This window comes from Papio anubis, chromosome 16 (assembly GCF_008728515.1).
Source record: "Papio anubis isolate 15944 chromosome 16, Panubis1.0, whole genome shotgun sequence".
NCBI lineage: Eukaryota > Metazoa > Chordata > Mammalia > Primates > Cercopithecidae > Papio > Papio anubis.
In genome coordinates this window covers 49,130,846-49,154,654 of record NC_044991.1, presented here as the reverse complement: position 1 = coordinate 49,154,654, position 23,809 = coordinate 49,130,846, and the positions used below count along the sequence as shown (strand labels likewise).

At 37.8% G+C, this 23,809-nt stretch overlaps 1 protein-coding gene and 1 pseudogene across 13 annotated transcripts in view; one reads left to right on the top strand and one right to left on the bottom strand.

Annotated features, from left to right (window-relative positions):
- PLCB4 (phospholipase C beta 4) overlaps positions 1-23,809 on the top strand; it is a 419,746-nt gene that overhangs the window by 169,819 nt on the left and 226,118 nt on the right. The window lies entirely within an intron of this gene.
- Positions 7,301-8,164, bottom strand: LOC100997843 (annotated as a pseudogene). The gene has a single exon (XR_652479.3). The product of XR_652479.3 is annotated as a 60S ribosomal protein L7 pseudogene (transcript).

The window sequence follows — 23,809 nt, the reverse complement described above, 5'->3', positions numbered from 1 at the left end:
TTCTTTTATTCCTCTGATGGCAAAATGGTAACAACACAGGCATGCATGCGTACACACACACATACACACACACACTCACTCCAGACCACACAAGAGAAACCAATGAGCCAAAAGCAGACTGGGAAACAAAATTGGCAAAGCATAAAAGAAAAGGAAATGAAAGAAATGTGATTACTGTTGATCAACACTGAATATGATGGTCCAAGTCAGGATACTTGTGTGATGAATCACCAGATGCATTCAGGATTATGTCTAGGGTAGCAATGGAAATAGGAGGCTTTATGCCAAGGGCATACCCTGCAGGAACCAAAATAAGGAGAGCTCCTTCCCTAGAGAGCAGGCCATGGGCAGGCAGGCAGGAACCTTGACAAAGTCAGTAGAATCAGAGAATGGAGCTGAAGCATGACCAGAATGTCAGCATAATCAACTCTCCAGAACCTTGGTTTATGACAGTAAACATTTGTTTTTGGTCACAAATTAATGGGTCAGCTGGGCTTTTTTTTTTTTTTTCTGCTGGTTTGGATTAGGCTCATTGGGGCTTACTCATGCATCTGTGGTCAGCTAGTGGGTCAGTTGGGGGCTGGCCAATTTTGGATCACCTCCATTGGGACAACTCAACTCTGTTCCATGTGGCCTCTCAGCCTCTATCAGGTTAGCCTGGGCTTGTTCGAGGCATTTGAACAAGGTTCCAAGAGAAGGAGCAGAAGCATGCAAGACCTGGGGAAGTCTACATTTGGAACTGCAGGTGCTGTTTTCTCATTCTGTTGGCCAAAACAAGTCCCAAGTCGAACCCAAGTCAGAATGGGAAGAGACGTCAAAGTTACAGGACAAAGGCCGAGGATACAGGATGCCTATTAATTGCAGGCATCAAAGCTGTCTGCTGCAAGCTGGTCAGTTATTGAGTCAGATTCATGGGTCTGGGAGACTCCACAGGGCTCACAGAGTGGAGGAAGTTCAGAGAATAAAACAGAAAGAGTCATTATAAGGAGATCAGCTTTAAAGAAGGGGATTTGGGATAGAAAACCTCACAGGCTACTTCCTGGTAACCAGGGGCAAGTTCCTTCGGGACACATGAAAACAAAGGGATGGCTCCTGTGTCCCTTGACAAGCTTGCCTCAGGGTGATAACTCACGTGAGCATTAAAGAGGAGCATTCCATCTGGGGAAATCTAACCAATATAAGCAAAGGCTGGACCTTCTTAAATTTAGGCATTTTCTGATTTACTAATAGGGTTGAGATAAGGGATCCCGAATGTCCAATGGACACAGATGAGACTCTCATGCCCTCCTCTTGACTTAGGCAGTTTAGCTGGGGATTTTACAGGATTGAAGGTGCCTCTTTCTTGTGTTCTACCCTAAATCAGGGAATTAGCATAGTGGTTTTCAAAGTGTGGACCCTGGATGAGCAGTATCCATGTCAACTGACAACTTGTTAGAAATGCAGATTCTCAGGCCCACCCCAGACCCGTGGAATCAGAAACTGTAGGAGTGGGGTCTAGGCATCTGCAAGTTAGCAGCCCTCCCCAGGTGATGTTGATGCGTGTTCCATTTGGAGGCAGCTGAATTAGGGTTATGTATAGTATTGATGGGTTCAAAGTCCATCAAAAAGTAGAATAGATACGTAGATTTAGCAAATAAAACATACAGGACATCCAGTTATATTTGAATTTCAGATCATCAACAAGTAAATTTTTTAGTGTAAGTATGTTCCATGTAATATTTGGGATGTACTTTTAATACTAAAACATTATTTATTTTTGATCTGAGAACCAAACATAACCCAGTATTCTGTATTTTACCTGGCAACCTTGGAAAGAGGTGTAGAAAAACAGCAGAAGGTTCAAAGAACATCAAGATTATTAGCAGAATAGAAATTCTAAAGAGAAAGGTTAAAGAAATTAACTTGATGAACCCAGAAAGGAGAGCACTGGTGGGATTAATAGGTTGGAGGATTTTATTTAAAGGGAATACTGCTGAGCTGTTCTTCATGAATGCCCAAATTAATCGAGAAGAAATTTATTTTAGAAAGAGGCAAGACTTCCTGCCAATAAATGACTTCGGTGGGGGTTCTGAATGATTTTGTGATTCTCAAAGGAGGTCAGATCCATTTGGGATTTCATGGGATTGCATGCAGCCAATACTCCAATTTGTGTTTGTGAAAGAGCAGTTTAGAGAGGCATTTGCCAACAGGAGGTTGGAGCAGGTGATTTCTCAAGGCTCTTGATGACTTCTCTGTTTGAAGTTGCAATTTTTTGCATCCTTGTTTTTTGAAAAGCACATACCCTTTTGATTATTTTTCAAACCCCAATGTATCTGGAAGGTTGGTTTTTTAGAACGTGGATATAAAGGGGAGGCAGTAAAGCAGAGGTGTTAATAGGATGCTTTAAAACCAGTCCGCATGGATTCAAATCCCAGCTGTGCCACTTCCTAGCCTCCTGCAACCTTTGGCTAGTTTGTGCCTCAAATTTCTCATCTGTAAACTGGGAATTATTATGAATTATTTGTTATTATCTCATAGGTAGCTATGAGGTTTAATTGAACTTATTCATGTAAAATGTAAGAATTGTGCCTAGAACATGGTAGCCTTCATGAAAAGTTATTTTATATTATTAAGGACTAGAGTCTCTCTGTATATCCTGGACATTCAGAGGTTGTTATGGCCAGAAGCCATTGGTGAATGGTCAGTCCAATGACATGTATGGTAGAAGCATTGTCCCTTGTGAGCAGTAATGTCCTGTCCCTCTCCCTGATCCCTAATCTTGAGGTGTTGGTTAAGCTTACAGTGATGTTATTCTGTGGTCGTATTACTGCATCATAATCATGAATCATATCTCTTTCTCTACCCAGATGAACTTTCCCACATTTTCTAGAAACCCCCAAGATAATTGCGTTTCATTTCCCATTGCATGTTGAATTCAATTAGAAAGCTGTAAGAGAATGTCATATAATGTGGCTGAGAATATAATGACATTTCCAAAATATTTTTTAAGAAACTTGAACTCTAAATCAATTTAGTTCTGCTAGTAAGGACAGAGATTTAGTCACGGAAAAATATTAATCTGATGATGAGTTTTTATCAAAATTAAGGATCAATTGTGATTAGTTACTTTTAGAAACTTAGTTTTGGAGATGAAAACAAGTGATTTGCTTTCTGAACTCCTGCAAGGAGGAAAAAAAAGCTAATATTGGCCCAAGACAATACATAATTTCTGTCTACATGTGATTGAAATGTCAAATGATAAATCCTAAACCCCTGTTAAGAACAACAGTTTAGTCAGTCTGTTCAGGACTTTACTGTATGTACTTGATGATCAGTAAAATAAAGAGTGTTCAGGTGGACTGTTTTTGTTGTTTTGCTGAAAAGTTTAAGTTTGTTCTTTAAATGAAGTTCCCTTTTGAATTTGCAAAATAGTAGGCACCCAATCTTGCAGTGCTTGAATTCTGATAGTAGTGATGGTTGTTATTTTCCTTTTATTAAAGAAAATGCAGTATAATGCCTACATCATGGCTTAAAACATTAAGTATTTAGTCTTCTTCTTGAGTCTTTGTGAACACTGAGCAGTTCTGAGCAAGTGGACCAGACTTGACTGATCTCAGCTATGCTCATGTATATGTCTGTCAGCTGACATGTTGGCTGGTGGCTGTCCAGGCAAGAGCAGCCTTCTTTACACCTCTGGGAGTTGGCCAGTTGTAGGTTGAGGATGGGATAACTGTCCCATGTGCTACTTATCATCCAGAAGGCTAGCCCAGCCTGTTCACATGGTGGAGGCAGGAGTTTGGGAGTTCAAGAGAGACAGAGAAAGAGACTGGAAGTAGGCAAAATCTCTTGAGAGCAAAACTGGGACTTGGCACCAAGTTACTTCTGCTGCATTCTCTTGGCCAAAGGAAGTCCCGAGGTCAGTCCAGAATTTTGGGGGGTGAGGAAATAGATTCCACTTCTTGATGGGAGGAGCCACAGAATCACAAGACAAAGGTGTTTGGGGGTAGGCCAAAAAAGGGCTCACAAAATTCATGTCAAATCCCTGGAATCTGTGAATGTTACCTTCTATGACAAAAGATGTGATTAAGTTAAGGATTTTGAAGGGAAGAGTTTATCCTGGATTATCCAGATAGGCCCTACCCTAAATTTAGCCACATGCATCTCTACAAAAGAGAGGCAGAAGTCTGAGAGAGACCCACGTAAGAGGAGAGGGTGATGTTAAGATGGAGGCAGAGATTGAACTGAAGCAACCTCAAGCCAAGGTATGCCTTCACCAGCAGAAGTTGGAAGAGGCAAGAAATGGAATCTCCCCCTAAAACCTCTGTAGGGAGTATGGCCATGCCAGCACCTTGGTTTTGTACTTGTGGCCTGCAGAACCGAGAGACAATAATTATCTGTTTTTTTGTTTGTTTGTTTGTTTTCAGCCTCCCGAGTAGCTGGGACTCCAGGCACACACCACCATGCCCTGCTAATTTTTGTATTTTTAGTAGAGATGGGGTTTCACTATACTGGCCAGGCTGGTCTCGAACTCCTGACCTCATGATCCGTCTGCCTCGGCCCCCCAAAGTGCTAGGATTACAGGTGTGAACCACGGCATGTGGCCAATATCTGCTGTTTTTAAGCCATCTAGTTGGTGATAATTTGTTAAAGCAGCCCGAGAAAACTGATACATATACGGATCAGGGAGGGATAAAGAATTGAAGACATTTTTGCAATAATCTACATATACCATAAACTTAGATAATTTTACATAGCTCTTTTTCACTTAATATGACAAAACATTTATTCATGTTATTACAATACTGTTAAACACTATTTTGAATAATTGTATATTACATAATACATACTGAGTTGATCTAGCTGAACATTTCATTGTAATTGACAATTCCTTCTATTTTTCTGATGAAGCCCTGTGCATAAACCACATAATCTCTATGCTCTGAATCACCATTCAGTTTCTCCCTTACCACTATACGTACCTTCAATGGCAAAAACCGCAGTTACTGTTGGACCAGCCTAATAGCTCTGGGAATTATTATAGTCAGCCTGTGAATGGTCTCACTCTCCCTCCAGCAGGTGTACAAATACAGCTATACCAGATTTGTTTTCTGATGAAAAACACAGTTCAAGTTACCTCTAGCTAAAAACTTTCCAAGTTTGATTCCAAATATTACTTCTTTAATCCAACACTTAATACTCCTGTGGTAATGTTGTCTAAGTACAATTGTCATATAGTTCTTTTTTTTTTTTCCTGGAAGGCTTTGGCATCTTGAGGACAGCGCTGCTTTTTTCAACTTTGTTTATCCTAACATCATCTGCCTTGGTGTTTTGGAGGTATGGCTCACTCTGCTATCTGCTGCGTGATGAGTGAATAAAGGAGTTAAAAAGGGAAACATACTTATAATTTGTCTCTCTTGTCACATATGGTCCCAGTTATTCAATATGACTGAATTTGAAATCAACTGGGTACATTGCCTTGTTTTAGTAACTTAGGGGAGTCTTAATATTTTCATACCATTGACCCATTTGGCATCTGGAGAAGCCTTCTCAGAATAATGTTTATTAATACCTAGAACAAAACATATAGGATTACCAAAGAAATCAATTATATTGCACAATAGTTCAAAGTGTTATGAATTGCAGTATAGTAACTGTGTGCATCTTTATATTAATACATAAAATAATATATAGCATTAGGCCTCTTAGTTACTATTATTTCAAAGTAGTGATGACAGTACCCAGCATATTAAGATACTTCAACATCATAATGTGATATTAAGATATCTGTGTTTTTTATTGGTGGCAGAATCACTGATCTTGTTAGTACTACTGTAGTTTGTTGCCAATGCCCATAATTGAAGAAAACTCTACATTTTAATGAGAGGTAGGTACAAATGAAATTGTAACTTTGTTTCCATTTTAGTTCATGAATTACCTGAATTCTGTAGACCCCAGGTTGAGGACCTGAAAAGCTTTTTTAGAAATAGCTCTAGCCGCTGTTTTTCCCAGTTGTCATCACGTAAGTTTGATTAAATATTTTAAAGAGTTTATGAAGTTATAGGTAGGCAAGACATTTCTGAACACTTGCATGTATAACATAGCCTGTAAGATATTGTAGACATTACATAAACCCTTTTTGAATAAAAATACAACCCTCTTCAAGTGCAGATGGAAAATAAAAACTCACTTGGACACATTTCTGTTAATAACTTTCCTGTATAGTTGTTTTGTTAAGTTTAGTTGTTTAGTTGAGTTGAGTCATTTCCCTGATGGTACTAAATTGATAAGTTGCTTCCATATAGTGTAGTCTATGAATAATTATCTTTGATATTTATTTGTTGAGTTTGTTCCCACTTCCAAAGGGGATTGAGGTATCTCGGGTTCTGAAACAAAGAACAGAATAGAGCAATTATGTAAACATAGACTTCCTGGAGGTCCTGAGGAGGCAAGTGCTCTAGGCACCTGGTGATCTGATTTCCACTCTTCGGCATTGCACTCTGGTCTGATTTCTGTAGGTGGAGATAAAATGGGAAGCATTTGTTAATGCAGACTCCATTTCCTCTCAATAGAAATTATACAAAAATATTTTTTATTTCTTAAAAAACAGTTTTTTCAAATTTAAATAGCCTGTGATACATTTCTTCATTTTACAAAGCCCCGACTTATAGCAGCATAATATTTATTAATAGAGTTAAGCAGAATCAATGCATGTGTCCTTGTCACACTGAGAACTGTAGTATTGTGGACAGTGTTTCTAATGTATTGTGATCGGTTAGCTATCATGAGAATAAGATGAATGTTTATATTACATATATATTATATATCTCTATTTTTACCCATTACTATATCTGTGTGTATGTATGCGTATATACACACAACATCAAAAGCATGTATATGTGTGTTTATCCATGTACTGTGATTAAAACTCACATGCAATGATGTTCACTTGAATGCCAGCATTTTTTTTATGTGGTTTATCTTTGCTGTTTTCTATCCTCAGGCCATCTAAATCCTCTGACTTTGAGGTTTTTTGATTTGGTTCAAACTAATACCAAAATTGGAAATCTTTTATTCACCAGGTTAACTCGAAGAGTTTCTTAATATGGGATAAAGGGATAGTTTGTAAGATTAGGAATAAATGTGATAATCACTTGAAGTTCTTGATAATTAATTTTGGCCTCTCTTAAACATGTTAGAAATAAAAAGGGCCAGCAGCCTTTTGTGTGAGATTAACTTAGTAAAAATTACATAAAGAGTTTGCATTATTTATTTTTGTTTTCTGTTTCATTGAGTGGAAAATTTAAATCCGACCTACTGACTCTTTTTTTTTTTTTTTTTTTTCATTTTGAGAGCAGGTACTGTTTATTAAACTGACGAGACTCGAAAAATAATCATGGTAGACACCTTAGTTCATTCTTCTAATAAGCCTGTTGATCTGGTCCTCCCTGTTGCCAGCATTTCCACCTTCTACAAAATGGGTGGTCTTTTTCTTCATTCCACCTCGTGGAGAAGATAACTTGAAAGGCCACAGGAAGTTATTTGCCTCTTTGAAGCGTTTTCCAACAGTATAGATCTCATGAATCAGATCCTCCATGCAGATGATGCCATATTTACCAAGAGATCGAGCAATCAAAGCATTATCTGTCAAAGCAATTCGCTTCTTATTGATTTTGCCATAACCACGCTTGTAGATTAGCTCATTTACTGACTTCAGATTGGGGTGCCCCCATGCAATATATGGCTCTACAATCCTCAGCATGTTAATCGAAGCCTTGTTGAGCTTCACAAAGGTTCCATTGAAGATTTGACGAAGGCGCAAAAGCTGCAATACCTTTCGGACCTTTGGGCTCACGCCATTGATACCTCTGATCCTGATGACAAACGCCAGTTTGGGTTCAGCAGGTACATAGAAGTTGCCAGCTTTTCTTGCCATCCTCGCCATTCGAATTTCAGTTCTGTACATCTGCCTATATTCCTTGTGATAGTGCTTCGCTTTTTCATAGATAAGCTTCCTCCTTGCCTTTCGAAGCATCTTTTGGGCAAACTTCTTTCTCAGGCGCTTTATCTTCAGCTCTGCGAAATTCCTTCGCTTTTTCTTAAGGGTTTCTGGCACAGCAGGAACCTTCTTCTTCTTCTCTTCCGCACCCTCCATGGTTCCAGCCGGAAAAAGAGGAAGTTGGCGCATGCGCACGCCCTACTGACTCTTTTAACACACTGAGAACTAGATATTTATTTCTAATTTACTGAGTGTCAGAAATATGTCTTCAAATTCCCTAAGGCTCAACTTCAAGGCTGGTTCCTTTGTGAGGTTTTCTCTCATCTTCTGCATTAATTTCCTATTGTTGCTGTAGAAAATCATCACAAATTTAGTGACTTAAAACAACACAGGTTTATTTTCTTATAATTCTGGAAGCCAGAAGTCCAAAATCGCTGGGCGAAAATCAAGGGCTAAAATCAAGGGGCTGGCAGAGCTGCTTTCCTTTCGGGGGGCTCCTGAACGGGACCCTTTTCCTTCCTTTTCCAGCTTCTAGCGGTTGCCTGCTTTCCTTGGCGTATAGCTCCCTTCGATCTTCAAAACCGTTAAGTCTTTCTTACAATGTCACCTCTCTGTTTCTTACTCTTACTCTTCCTTTTCCCCCATTTAAGGACCTTGGTACCTTTGTGATTTCATTGGGTCCACCTGGAAAATCTGGGATAATCTCTTTATTTTAAGGTCAGTTGATTAGCATTTTAATGCCAGTTTTTTTTTTGTTTTTTGTTTTTTTTTTTTTTTTGGACAAGATATCTCTCTGTCACCTAGGCTGGTGTGTAATGTCACAATCACAGCTTACTGCAGCCTCTAACTCCTGGGCTCAAGGGATCCTCCCACCTCAGCCTCCCAAGTAGCTGGGACTTTAGGTGTGTGCCACCATGCCCAACTAATTTTATTTTATTTTTTAATTTTCTGTAGAGACAGGGCCTTGCTATGTTGCCCAGGCTGGTCTCGAACTCCTGGCTTCAAGTGTCAGTCTTCCAAAGTGTTGAGATTACAGGCATGAGCCACCATGCCTGGCTCCTTAATGCCATTTTTCATCTTAATTCTCCTTTGCGATATAACCTAACATAGTCACAGGTTCTGGGCATTAGGAAATGGCTGTCTTTAGGGAGCTATCATTCTGCCTACCACATCCCTAAACCAGAAATGATCTATGTGTCTTTCATAAGGTGTTAGGGAAGCACTATCTCAACTTGCTATTATTCACATGCATGCTTTATCTCTCCTTCATAATTTCACCTATGGAAAAGACAAGACCCTGTCTATATTATATTTATGTTCTCCTCAATATATAGCAACACTGAAAGAACCAGATAAATATTTTTTGAGCAAATGAATGATTCTGTATCCGAGGAACTCATCAGTTATAAGGGAGAGAGGTCAGCTATAGAAATAGAGAAAAAGAAAAAAGGCAGAAATTGACAGATTATTATCAGCACTACTCATAAGAGAATAGTGTCTTCATATGCACCATTGCCTCTAAGCAGCAAATAATTTAACTTGTTAAAGTTATGATCCACTTAAGAGTTATCCTAATCTGTCTCACTATAAATCAGTATTTTGGCACAAAAAAATCCTTCAACCTCATGTTGGCTTACCATGAATAAGTTCCTTGAAGCCTTGCAAGCTCTGGGCATCCTACCTTCCTGAAAGTGATGGCCACACTCTGTGATGGATGCCCTGTACAGAGAGACCTATTGGGTAGTCAGCCTGCACCAGTCAGGTGGTACCCACAAATCTTCCTTAAACTCTATAAGCTTTACGGCATTAAAGCACTTTTAAACACATGCAGCTTTTCTATGAAGCACTCTTGAGAACAAAGGACAGTGAAGGAATTCCCCTAAGATGTTTAGAAAGCCAAGATTTCCCCCAAGTATTACCTTAAGACTGCACAAGAATTATATATTTTACTCCCTTGATGCATTTGTATAGTTCTAATTATATAAAAATTATTTGTCTGTTACACATCCAGGAAGTGTCCTTTTGAGATGTGTGAGCACGTATTCTTACCGTAGTTCTGTAATGTAGGCAGGCATTATTTGCCCATCTTGCAGGTGAGGGATTCAACTCACAGAATGGAAGTGGCATGCCCATCATCGTATATCTGGTAAGTGATGTGTGCAACACAGTGAGTAATTTGAATCTCGATTACTTCACCTCAAACTCCATGCTTCTTACACATTTAGTACCTCACAAGCTACATCTTCTCTGGCATCATGATTTGTAGGCCATCATGTGTTCTGTTAACTTATGAACTGAATAATGCAGCATTTTCTAAAATGTGTTCCATGTCACATTACTCCAGTAATATTCTCTGTGAAGCATTTTGTAATCAACAATACTTTCAGAATTAAAGAGTGTGCTAGCATAGTAGTGACTATGCATGTCCAATAGAGAAATGTGTGTGGTTTTTTTTACCCCAGTGTCTTCCAAACTGATATAGCCACAGAACCCTTGCTTTCTGCCCTCTTGCTATTATCTGTTGGGTAAGGAACAAATTTCTAGGTCCTGGATCCCCAGTTTCTCGGTCATGATTATGCATCCAGCCATGGTGTGCAAATTGAGCCGTTGTTAATGGGCAAAGGTTGGCTTTGCCACCTGGTTTTATTAGGAATACTTTCAGCAGCAGGAACTAGAATACCTAAGTCATTTTGTTTGAGCCCTTGCTAATGAAAGTGTGGCCCTTATATCGGCTGCATAGACATCACCAGGGAGCTTGTTAGAAATTCAGGATTTCAGTCCCCATCCTTGATTTTGTGAAATGGAATCTGCATTTGAACAAAATCTCCAGGTAATTCATATGTAGGGTAACATTTAAAAAGCACTTATTTTAACCATAAGAACAATTATTTTTTATCTAATAAGAAATTCGGAGGTGAAGGGTTCTATTTTATTGGCAACTCAGTAGCAGCATCAAAGACCTGGATGCTTGTCTCCTCATGGTGGCAAAATTGCTGCCGAAGCTCCATACATTATCTCTTCTCCCAGCTGCATTTAAATTCAGGATGGAAAGAGGCAGAGGCAAAGGACTTTGTTCTTACATGGCTCTCCTTTTTTACTAATATGACTTCTTGCTGAGAAGGTCACTTGCAGCCTTCCCCTTAGTTCTCACCCATTAGATGGATTACCGGCAATAATAAATAACTGGCAATAATAAAGGCCTCAATTCCCTTTGGTCTTGACCAATGTTGTTTAAAAAATATATAATGCTAGCCACATATATAATGTAACATTTTCTAGTGGCCGTATTTTTTGAGAAAGCAAAACGAAAACAGGTTAATTTTAATAATATAGTTTATTAACCAGTATATTTATACTATTATCATTTCCGCATGTATCTAATATATGAAACATGTCAGCGAGATATTTTATAATCTGTTTGTTCAAAGTCTTTGAAATTAAGTCTGTATTTTATGCCTGTAGCACATCTCAATTCAGATACTAAATGTTCATCAGATATTCTTGATCTGTATTTAGGTCTCATAAAAGTCACAATTAAAAGTGTTCACATACCTAAGTTGCTCCATGTAATAATTAACCAGTAATCAAATCAGTAGCAGATTTTAAATGTAAATGCAAATTAATAAAAATTAAAATAAATTGAAAACTGGGTCCATCACATTTCACATGTTCAATAGCCACATGTGGCTAGTAGCTATCATATGAGACACTGCAAATATAGGTCCTCACTACTCAAAGTGTGGTCCAAGGACCAGCAATGTCAGCATCATCTGCAAGCTTGTTAGAACTGCTAAATCTTGGGTCCTACGCTAGAGCTACGAAATCAAAGTTTACATTTTATTTTAATGCATATTAAAGTTTGAGAAATTCTAATCTAAGCTGTTCTCAATCTTGGCTCTAATTTAGATTTAATGTGGGAACTTTAGAAAATACTGTTGCCTGTACCCTATCCCAGAACCTTGGAATCAGACTTTCTGTAGTGGGGTACAGGCATTCATTTTTTTTTTTAATTGAAGCTTTCTAGGTTATTCTAAGGTACAGCTGTCATGGTGAATTGTATATGTCAACTTGACTGGGCTAAGGGATATCAGATAGCTAGTAAAATATAATTTCTGCGTATGTCAATGAGGATGTTTCAGGAAGAAATTAGCAAAGAAGATTCCCCTCACCAATGGAGCTGGGCTTCATCATCCAATCTGGTGAAGGGCTGAATAGAACAGAAAAGCAGAGGAAGGGTGTGAATTTGCTCTCTGCTTGAGCTGGGACATCCATTTCCTCCTGTCTTTGGATCCTGAAGCTCCTGGTTCTCAGGCCTTTGCACTTAGATTGGTACCTACACAACCTTGGCTTCCCTAGGTTTTAGGCCTTCTGGTTTGAACAGGAGTGACACCACTGGCTTTCGTGGGCCTCCACATATAGACAGAAGACTGTGGCACTTCTCAGCCTCCGTGATCATGCAAAGCAATCAGTCACTTGTAATACATCTGTCTGTGTCTCTCTGCATGTCCTTTAGTTCTTTTTCTCTGGAAAGCCCTGATAAATGCAGCTGCAAGTTTGAGAACCACTGGCCTAGACTAATCCTGATCCATCATCTCCAATCAGACACATTGTAGCCTAAGCAATATTATGGTAGAAGCTCTCAGGTCAGTAACCAACTGTGATATCTCCACTTGGCTTTTCTTCCCTCTGGCCTGTGCGCATTTCCAGCAGAGCAGGGACCCGACTAGAATCGGCTATACTTGCTGGAGTTGCACATTCTTGGTCTTTGTGCATTCACTCACTGGCTAACTCCTTCCTCTCCTTCCCTGTCATCAGTTTCCTCATTCTTCACCTTCCTCATTCTCCAGATAGCAAACAAGGTAGGGCTCCTGCTCTGTGCTGATATCTACTCAGATCCAATCTGGAAGGCCATCAACAACTGCCAGTTTCTTCCAGCTCCTCATCCCCACTCTTGCTCCAGTGAAAATGGGTTTCCCTTCCCTGTTGCCCTGTTCCCATCTGTTTTTCGACTTCCAGATGGCATCTTGCACATTTCCAGTCTTTGTTTCCTTCAGGTGCTCATAATTCTGCAGTCATTTTGCTTATTATGTTTTGCCTCTTTGTTGATGATTAGCTCAAATGAGGTATGCATAAAGTCTGTTCATAGAAAGCAGCTCTGAATCTGTGAGCCCAAACTTAGATGTGATTTAATGACCATATTTGGGTGCATTGGAAGCTGCCCATGTTCACTTCCCAGGTTTCCTGGAGACTGAGAACCTCAGTACATAGGCTTGCAAATTTACATGCCTCTGTTGCCAACTAGATCTGCTGAGTTTCTCTTCAGAGAAGGGAATTTTAGCAGGACACATTTGAAAAAATAAGTCTTCCTCTGTTAGGAATCTTCAACTGAGAGGCTGCCATCAGTGCAAACAATGCCATGTTCGAGCAAAAGTTTGTTTGGTCTGCCCAGCTCTAATAGATGATGTTCATGTCCCTTGGGCCCAAGAACAAAGGGGCTGCCTGACAGCCTTTTGAAATCTCACCTGTTTCTTGGTAGAGAAGCTTCTGTGCAGTATACATTTCCATGATAAGTAACTGCTGTCAAATCTAGTAAGAAGACTAATCTAAAATTTAGGCTGTGTAGTAAATAAAATAACCTGATTATTTTTTAATATAATATATTAAAATTAATATATTAAAAAATAACTTTTTATTTGAAGACTGAGCTCTTGGAAAAATATGGGAGTTAGCCAACAAAATCAATTCTTGAACTTACATTTGAAAATGAAGTTCCTGTTTTAACTGTATAGATCCTATGATAAAAATGTCTCAGACTAGAAAATGCAATTTTTGAAATGTAAATGTGTGATGTAGGATTAAAAATATTATTGTCTTGGCCGGGTGTGGTGGCTCACGCCTGTAACCCCAGCACTTTGGGAGGCTGAGGCAGGTGGACCACTTGGGTCCCCTAGGAGTTTGAGACCAGCCTGGGCAACATAGTAACACTCTGTCTCTACTAAAAATATAAAAATTAGCCAGGCTTGGTGTTGCATGCCTGTAATCCTAGCTTCCTGGGAGGCTGAGGCACAAGAATCTCTTGAATCTGGGAGTCGGAGGTTGCAGTGAGCTGAGATTGTGCCACTGCACTCCAGTCTGGGCAACAGAGCAAAACTCTGTCTCAAAAAATAAAAATAAAAATAATTGTCTTATCACATTCACATAATTATTCTCTAATATTTATATTGCAATAAAAATGAATCTGGTAAAGTTCCCATGAAATGTGGAGATGTTTATTGCAAATAGTCCAATGGCTTTTCAGAGAAGCTCCTTGAGAAATATCCATATGACTCAAATTATGTGTAGAACAGCAAAGTAGTAAAAATATACTATCAACTTTCTAGTATTCGAATTAAGAAATGTCAAGAAGAACCACCTCAAATTTTGGAAGGTCAGGTAAATTTTAATTCTTCTGCAATCACTCTAGTCAGTAAAAGAGATAAGCCAAATAATAATAATAAATACACATATCTAGTAAAATATATATTTATGCCTGCTTATATAGTGAAGTATATCTAATTTGCCCAATACTATACTTAAGACATGGATATGTTGTACCTTGCCCTGTTAATGGTGCTGTCACCAATAATTTCATCATCCTCTATGGCCCTAGGCAGAGTTCGTAATACTTTTGTTTCATCTGACAGATTTGAAAACACTCAGAGAAAAGCAGTATATACCCGAAGTCATAAGAATGGTAGGATTAGAAGTCATTCTTCTTCTTAGCTTCTGTTCTTTTCACTGCAGTATGCTGCCTCTTTATTCCTTGAGGCCCTCAGCCAATAGGATTTTTTAGGCATGCTGGGCTTTTAGACATTAAAGAACTAGCCAGTGAGTTGAACATTCTGTGGTGGATTAAACCAACCTAATGAGCTTGTCTCTCCTCTCTACTACAGGTCTTCAGTCTTTTTTTTCTTTATTTCTGGAAGCAGTAAAACTTTGAACTTAGTTTTTTTTTTTTTTGTAAGTTTGAACTTAGTTTTTTTTGTAAGTTTAGCATAAATTTAGTGGCAAAATCATACCCAAACCAACAGACAGTAATATATAATCTTTATTTGTCCCACTTAGAGTGAATAGCCATAGATTTCACTCCATAAATACCTATGTATTTGATAAGGATCCGCAAACGTTTTCTATAAATGGCCAGGTAGTGATTATTTTAGGCCTTGTGGTCCATACCATCTCTGTTGCAGCTACTCAACTCTGCATTCGTAGCATGAAAGCAGATATAGACAATACATAAATGAATTTGTGGCTGAGGGCAAATAAGTCTTTATATGCAAAAATAGGTGGAAGTCTGGACTTGACCCGTTGACCATAGTTTGTCAACCGCCTAGACTAAACGGTGATGCTCAGATCTGCTGGGACTATTGCATAACATATTGTATATATATATACACCATTTTACCTTTCCGAATTCTGAAATATTTCAGACTTCAAGAGTGTTTAGTAAGGCATCAAGATGTGTACCTAAGATTTAAAGGAAGTTTTATAAAGGAGAAAATCATCTCTATTACAGTCAAGCATTAAAGTTCTTGTATACAGATGTCTTGAGGGGCAACTAAGGTTCAGATATTGCTAGTGCATTAATCAGGAATGAGTTCTGTGAACAACAAAGCATTTGAACACATAACTTCTTTGTTGTCCCTTGTAACAAGATCAGAGGTAGGCAGTCCAGAGCTGGTTCAAGAGCTAAGTGATTCCCTCAGGGATCCAGACTCTGTCCATATTTATTCTCCAGCATCCTTAGCTGATAAGCCTTCACCCTGATGCTCATTGCCTCATGGTTGCAAGATACATCCTGTACCCCCAGTGTCACATGCACACTCCCAGCAGAAAGATAATAGGAAAGCAGGGAGAATTGTCTCTCTTAGAGAAGTAGAAGCTTACCCCTGCAAATCTCAACATTCCTCTTGTCAGCTAAACAAGGTTACAAGGCTACTCTTAATTGTAAGGAAGACTCAGGAAGCAAGTATTTTTAGTTGGATTCATTTTCATCACCCTGTAAAATCAGAAGAAAGGATGTTGGGTGGGCAAGTTGCACACCATCTGCTAAGGCATCTGTTCTTGTTTGGTGGCTGTTATATTTCATTACAGATATTTAACATCATATCGTCTTCTCCCCTGGAGAACATAGCTTTTTAAGTATCCCCAGTGTTAGCAGCTTGTTTTCCATCTGAGTTGGAAAATTAAATAACATTATTCACATTTTTATGTAAATGTTGTATAATGTGCATATATAATGACTTGAGAATGGTTTTCTTCAGAAATACATTTTCCTATTTTCCTGAGGATTTTAGTTTTGGAGGACTTTGTTTACATGTGACTCTAGTATGCTGAGTAGCAATGCTTGAGGGAAGAGTGAAGTTGACATAAATGGAAGGCAACTTGCACATTGAGCTTTGTGGGCAAGTGATTGTTCTCATGGAGGATGATTCCATCTAAGACCAAGATTTTATGAACTCAGAGAATCTTAAGAAGAAACAGTTACTGAGTAACTTTCTTAAAATGTAGATCTGACGCAGGTATGAGAGAAGAGCAATTAAATAGGCACACAGAGATCATTTTAGTTCTTAACTTGAATATCTTGGGATACTTCCTTTACCCCTAGAGGTAGTGTTTATTCTCTCTCTGGAAACAGGGCATGTAACTTGCTCTTTCTTTGGTGTAGACTACCATAATAAGAAAGGATGGAGGTAACTGCATGATTTTAATTGTGTCTTTTTGCTTTAGTAGAATGTCCTAAAATGGCACAAGGGGGAATAGTATGAAAATAAATACATTCATTTATTGGTTAAGTTTTAAATGTGAGTGAAATTTTCTTCAACTAATTATAATACTAAGTTATTTCTAGAATCTGTTTCAATGTAGCCATATAATTATGTAGAACCATAACCCTTTATTGTCCAGATAAATCTTGACCCTGAAATAATGTACAATAGACCCTCATCTGCTATAATTTTGAAAACTGCAGTAAGAAAGCCAAATTTTAGTCCAAATGTTTCATGGTTCTTTGGACTTCCAAGATGACAGGCTTATCAAAAACTATTCCTGACTTGGCCAGAAATAGAAAGATCCTCATTTCGATGGGCAGAAATGAAGAAGCCATATAGACACATATTTGGACCAAGATTCCTTCCTTTTGACTTCCAGATCTTTCGCTAACAGGACTGAACAAACCAGAATCAACAGTATTGGGAAAAGTAGATAGCTAAAAGATAAATTTTAACATGAACAAATTTACCAACTGATTGAGAAGAAACAGAAATCAGAGAAGAGACGGAACTTTAAAATAATTCTAAATTTTATCAGGGAGTTTTCGCCGACTCCTAAGGAAAAGGAGGAGTTCAAGAGCAAGAAGGGATTCTTGGAAATTAATTCTGACTGTTGACTTTTAAAAACAGTATATTAGCTGAAAGAATAGATGCAGAACTTTTCTAGAAAACAGAACAAAGAACCAGGAGTTGGAAAAAAAAAAAATTAGTGAAAGTGGAGACATTAGAGAATCATTCCATGTGGTCCTACACCTTCTAATAGAGGGGGGAAAAAGTGGGGGAAATAATTAAAGATACACACACACAAATTTTTTTAAATTTAGCATTGTATCAACATCTCCCCTGGGCAACATTTCTTTTAAAGTATCTCTAGTGTTAGCAGCTTGTTTTCCATCTGAGTTGGAAAATTAAATAACATTATTCACATTTTTATGTAAATGTTATGTAATATGCATGTATAATCACTTGATAAGTCATAAGAAAAAGAGTATGAGTGGATCAGTAACTAAACACACTTTCATGATATTTCAGAATACCAAGGAAAAGGAGAGGATGTTAAAAGAGTCCAGAAATGGGAGTGGGGTGGAAAGTTGACCACAGAGATAATTTCTAGGCCAGGCGTGGTGGCTCATGCCTGTAATCCCAGCACTTTGTGAGGCCAAGGTGGGTGCATCATGAAGTCAGGAGTTCAAGACCATCCTGGCCAACATGGTGAAACCCCGTCTCTACTAAAAATACAAAAATTAGCTGGGCGTGGTGGCATGTGCCTGTAGTCCCAGCTACTCAGGAGGCCGAAGCAGGAGAATCGCTTGAACCTGGGAGGTGGAGGTTGCAGTGAGCCAAGATCCCTCCACTGCACTCTAGCCTGGGTGACAGAGTTAAACTTCATCTCAAAAAAAAAAAAAAGATAATTTCTAGAGGGCAAGAGAATGACTTCATGGTTTGGAGGTAAAATTATTCTGAACCTGCAATTTTGTTCTCAGACATACTGCACATTTACCAGGAAGGTAAAAAATAAACACATTTTCAGACAAGTAAGAACTACATTATTTGATCACCCCAGATCATTCCTAAAAGAATTAATGCAGTGTAAGCTCAATAAAACAAAAGAAGGAAATATGGGTTTCGAGACCAGGTGGAGAAACTAGACCAAGGAATGCAATAAAAAAAAAAAAAAAATCTCAGACAATAGTTATTTGGCAAATCTTTTAAAACAGAACAAAAAGTTGGCAAAATTACAATAGGATTTTTGGGGAACTCGGAAATCCTAAGAGCAAATGACATTTCCGTAACAGGAAGTATGATGAAATGGAATGGTCTCAGTGAGTGGATGTAGTTTATGCTATTTAAGAAGGCCCTCTTCTTCTCAGTTTTTCTTTGTTAATGTTTTTTGAGCAGCACAACTTTAGTGATAATATTGCATGGCTTTCTCTCTGCATTTATACTTACCACTTGTTTCTGCAGAGAACAATTATGTAATTTTCATATTGTAAATGTTATTCAATTTTAAAAACATGTAAAAAATAGTACAGAACATGATATCACCTTGACAATGTAAAAGTAATAATTACTGGAGAAAGGTTGGGAAGTAGAAAGGGGAAGAGAAATGAAGAGAAATACAGGGACCCTAATCTGTTATTTTACCGAGAGAGGAGATAAGAGAAACTCAAGTTTGGTGAATTAAGAAAGAGAGGTTTAAATACAAGGCTCAAAAAGTCAATTAAAAAACAAAATATTGAAATAAAACTGGCAGAGATGCGAGAAGGAGGAAATGGCATACTATGGAGTTAAATGATAATTTCTCAGTAAACAAATCAAGAAATAGAGGTTTGAGCATATTGTCTAAAGATACGCTCTTCAACCCAGCATCCCAACCATGTGTGGTTATTGAGCCACTGAAAGGCAGTTAGTCCAAATTGAGATGTGCTGTAAGTATAAAATATATACCCAACTTTTGAAGACTTAGTATGAAAAAAAGAATGTAGAATACTTCAATAATTTTTATATTGATTACATGAATTGATAATATTTTGGATGTATTTGGTTAAATAACATATTTAATTTATTAATATTAATTTTACCATTTAAAATTGTTCTTTATGTTACTACTAGGAAATGTAAAATCACAAATGTGACTCACACTATACTTTTACTGAACAGTCCCTGAATTCGAGATTTGGAAGTACATTTGAAGAATGGAAATTAGAAATGATTTATGTATACATACCATTCCAGAAGTAGACCAGGAAAGGAAGAGTTTTTATGTTATATTTTATATGTTTTAGAAAATGTTTGTACTAAGCATTGAGCAGTTTCAAAGGGCTATTTGTAAAGTCTATGAAAGGCATAAGGAATACTATGACAACAAACACCCTTAGTCACCACCCAGTTTAAGAAAAAATAAATAAAATACCATAGACTTTGAATGCATTTCCTCTTTCTACTTCAGGCTACTGGACTGTTTTGATTTTCATTTTTTTAATAAAAATAGTTATTTTCTTTTTGTAAAAAGTTTCTAATTGAAGGATATCTTGTATAGTTTTTTAGGGGGGGGTTGTTGGATAATTTGTCAGTATTAAATTTTAGAATGTGTGTGCCATTTGATTCAGTGGTTCCCTTTGAGAAATGTATTCTGTATGTTTTGAAAAATGCAAACTGCAAAAAAATGTATAGAGTGACATCATGTTAATTTTTAAAAGCATGTATGTTTATATATTTGTGTAATTATAGATCTATATATACATGTATATGCTGACATTCATGTAGACATTTACATGATATTTTTGTGTATATACATGAGCTTATTCACATATAATAACTAGGACTAGTGCTTATCTCTCAGAAGTCTTATTGGATGGGCAGAGGAGGGAACATCATATTCTTGTTTTATAAATTTTCAGAGAGAGAGATCATCATAGAATTATGATTTTATTTACTTAGATATGTTCATTTTCTGTACTTTTCAAGTAAAAATTCTTTAATGAAATAAAATACATGTTGAAATATGTTCTAGCAACTGGGACTATCTTAAAACAGAACACATTGCCTTAGAAGGTAAGAAGCAATATGTTTACAAATGAGAAAGAGGCTAAGTTGCATGAAAGTATTAAAGCCATTATTTTTCTTCTCTTCCTCCCTAAGTATATCAGTACAAGAAGCAAGTGTTACCACTTTCAAAGCAATCCTAAAATTGATTCTTTATCCCATCCTTTCAGTCTAAGACACTTTTAAAGAAACCACCAGTCTTCCTCCAGTGTGCTTTATTTTCTAACACAGTATAAGAAGCCTGTGAGCAGATCACATTAATGTAATGATGTGTGCTTCCAGCAGGACAATCAAAGCAAAGGGGATGCATGAATCTCTCTCTTTTTGTTTTAACTTTGCTGAGTGTAGACCATGTATACTTTTTGGTAATGTTTACTTCTTCTCTAATCATATATGTGCATGTGCATTGAAAAGATTTTAGGAAACTCAAATTACAAATTAAATACTTATAGTAATCCTGTCATCCAGATATAAACACTAATAATATTTTGTTGTATTTATTTCTAGAATATCTAGACATATACATATAACCATTTTTAAAACTTAGGAATATGCTGTGCATGTGATTGTTTTTCTCATAGAATATTGTGGGTGCTTTTTCATGGCATTGAATGTTCTTCATAAGCATTAGTTTTAATGACTCTGAATTAGATCATTTTAGGAAATCAATTAAAAATATTCTAAGAGTTTAAATTGAGAATGAATATATCTTTGTGGTGAGCACTGAACATACTTTTTCTTTTACTTGATTTTGAGTATGTAATTGATTTCATAAGTAAAAAGATAATGAAACGCTTACCTTGTCATAATGAATAGTGACTTCCTAAGCTGTTAATGTTAGGTGAATGGAAGTCTTCCCCTGTGGATATGGAAGACATATCCAAGGACACATTGTTAATGAGAACAGACTGGCTGTGTACTTCGATACTCTCCAATAAGTGAAAAAACAGAAACTTCATTAATGCAAAATGACATGGAGCTATACCCTTGCATTTTCAGACAAGGATGAATCTATATTCTGTCCTTGTCTCAAGGAGGCAGAAGGTTGCAGATTCCTTTTTGCTGTGTTGTTTACCTTTAATGACTCATTTGGCATAAACCAGTATTATCAAGGTGAATTCCACCTGAGTCAAGTCTAATACATGTCATACAAGACAGGATCATTCTGGAAAGTGGGAATTTGGAATTGTGTCTTCTATTGTCAGTTGAATAAATGGGATAGGCTGAGTTGGAGGAGGAATGATTCTTTTGGGCTATGGGGACCCAAGAACTAGTGCCATCTGAGAACCATTAACTTTTTTAAAAAAGTGGAAGATCAGAGACATTCACAAGGACTATAATAAGAAAGAGTATGATAGGTCAACATGAGAGAATAGACGAGGTAGTCAGGTGAGTGGGTGAGCGAGCGAGTGAGTGAGTGAGTGAGAGAGAGAAGAGGGCGGAATTTATAAAGAGCATAGCTCCCGTCTCCTGGATGCCTTCTGCAGACCAGCCACTTGTCTCCCATGGGATGGGAAGGGAGTCACCTGCCAAAGGAGGAGCATGGAGGATGAGGCAGAATTTCTTTTCACTTGGCATGTAAGGATGATGAGACTGAAGGAGTAGGAAGGAAGTAGCTTGAGGTAAACAGAGTTTTAATAATAAAGGGGTTTGAAGAGTTGACACTGTCTGGCATTCCATGAGGAAACAAAGACCTCTTGTAAATAACTTGCAGAAGGTTACATGGTTTTTCACAGGAAGCTCCAGGAAGCTGCCTGGTACTGTTGGATATGGACATGAACTATTTATTCCTCTAAGATCCTGACATCTGAGACAAAGCCAGGATGTTTTATACAACTTCTGGACTAGATGTGTTCTCTGATGAAAAGTGAAATTGCATCCTCTTTGCATTGGAATTTGCAGGCACTCTCTCAAGCTACTTTAAGTGAGAAAAAGGGGAATGTATTGAAAGAACACAAGGCTGTGTCCAGGAATCTCAGAGTAAGCAGGGGAGGATCTAAAAATATGAACTGGAAAGCTTTAAAGAATCCAGGCAGTGATTGATTTTCAGTGGCTCTCTTATCTCTGCTCTTCCAGTGCTGTTTTTCTCTGCCCCTATTTCTCTGTATACATGAGGTTGGGTCACTGTCCTAGATATTTACATGCCTTGTTCAGGCAGCTCTTAACTAGCATCCCTAAAGTTCAATCTCAAATTCTCAAGAGAGGAAGAAGCTGATTGGCTCATGTACTAAGCTTTGAGCACATGTCCCTCCTTGGTCCAGTCAGCACTGGCCAGGGGCAAGATCCCACTACAAATATGGGTGCCATGGATAGCCTGGTGGATAGGGGTCAGCTAATACTTGCCAAAGAAGGAAATTGTGGGCTGGAGTTCTCTAAAATTGACCACTATCTAAAATTGACCACTACCCTATGATATCTTAGCAGGTCTGGGACAGGAGACATGATCTTTCACCATCACTGTCTTTTCTACCAAGAAGAAAATCTAGTCCCTTGCTGTTGAAAGTATGGCCCACGGACCAGCAGTTTTAGCATCACCTGGGAGCTTGTTAGAAATGCAGACTCTCAGGACCTTCGCCAGGCCTATTGTGTTAGAGTCTTGGGGTAACAAGATACCCTGATTGTAGGGCACTGACTTTTGAGAAATGCTAATTAGATGGAGGAGAGAATTAGGAACCAACACAGATCAGGGCTGCTGAGATGGCTTCTTTCACAGGTACATATCTCCTTTTATCTGGCAGCTAATTTGTTGTGGCCAAGCTTCAGCTAAGAGCTATCCCCTGCCCTCACTAAGCTCTTATTTAAGATGTTTCTGCTAGAAACTTGAGTTCAGGATGAGCTGGAGAGAGCTGCCTGTGCTCAAGAGAAAGATAGTTTTTGTGTCCATCTTATTCTGTGTTGGCACCAAAGAGGTTATCAGTGGGATGAAAAAAGGAAAGACAAAACAATAAAGGCGCTAAAATCATGTCCAAAAGGCAAATATCAGCAAGTTCACTTTTAATTAGTTATTACCTTGAGGTTACTGATATTAAATCATTATACTACATACATCTGTTTTCACTTCTGCCTCTGAAAGTTTTTTGAAGTCTTTAAAAAGGCATCTTTTCATAAAGCTTAAGCTCTTTTGGGCTATGTTTTGACTGAGGAAAAATTACTAGATAATTCTGTATTAAGTCTATTTAGAATACAGATTCCCTCAAGAAACTCACCAGGTAGAACATCTTTGGCAGCAATTCAGAAATCCATGCCATTAATTTTTCAGACTTTGATGTCCAAAAAGATAAATTTCTGACACTCTACCTTGCAGGAACTCTGTTTTCCTTCATTTTCTCTTTTATACTTCCTAAAAGGCCCTGGGAACTAATGTGTGTCCTACAATATGCCTTATTGTTAAATCAATCTGCTTATTTGCAGGAACACTTTAATTATTTAGTAACCTGTTTGGAAAATCCATATAAATTATTTTCTTATAAAAATCCTT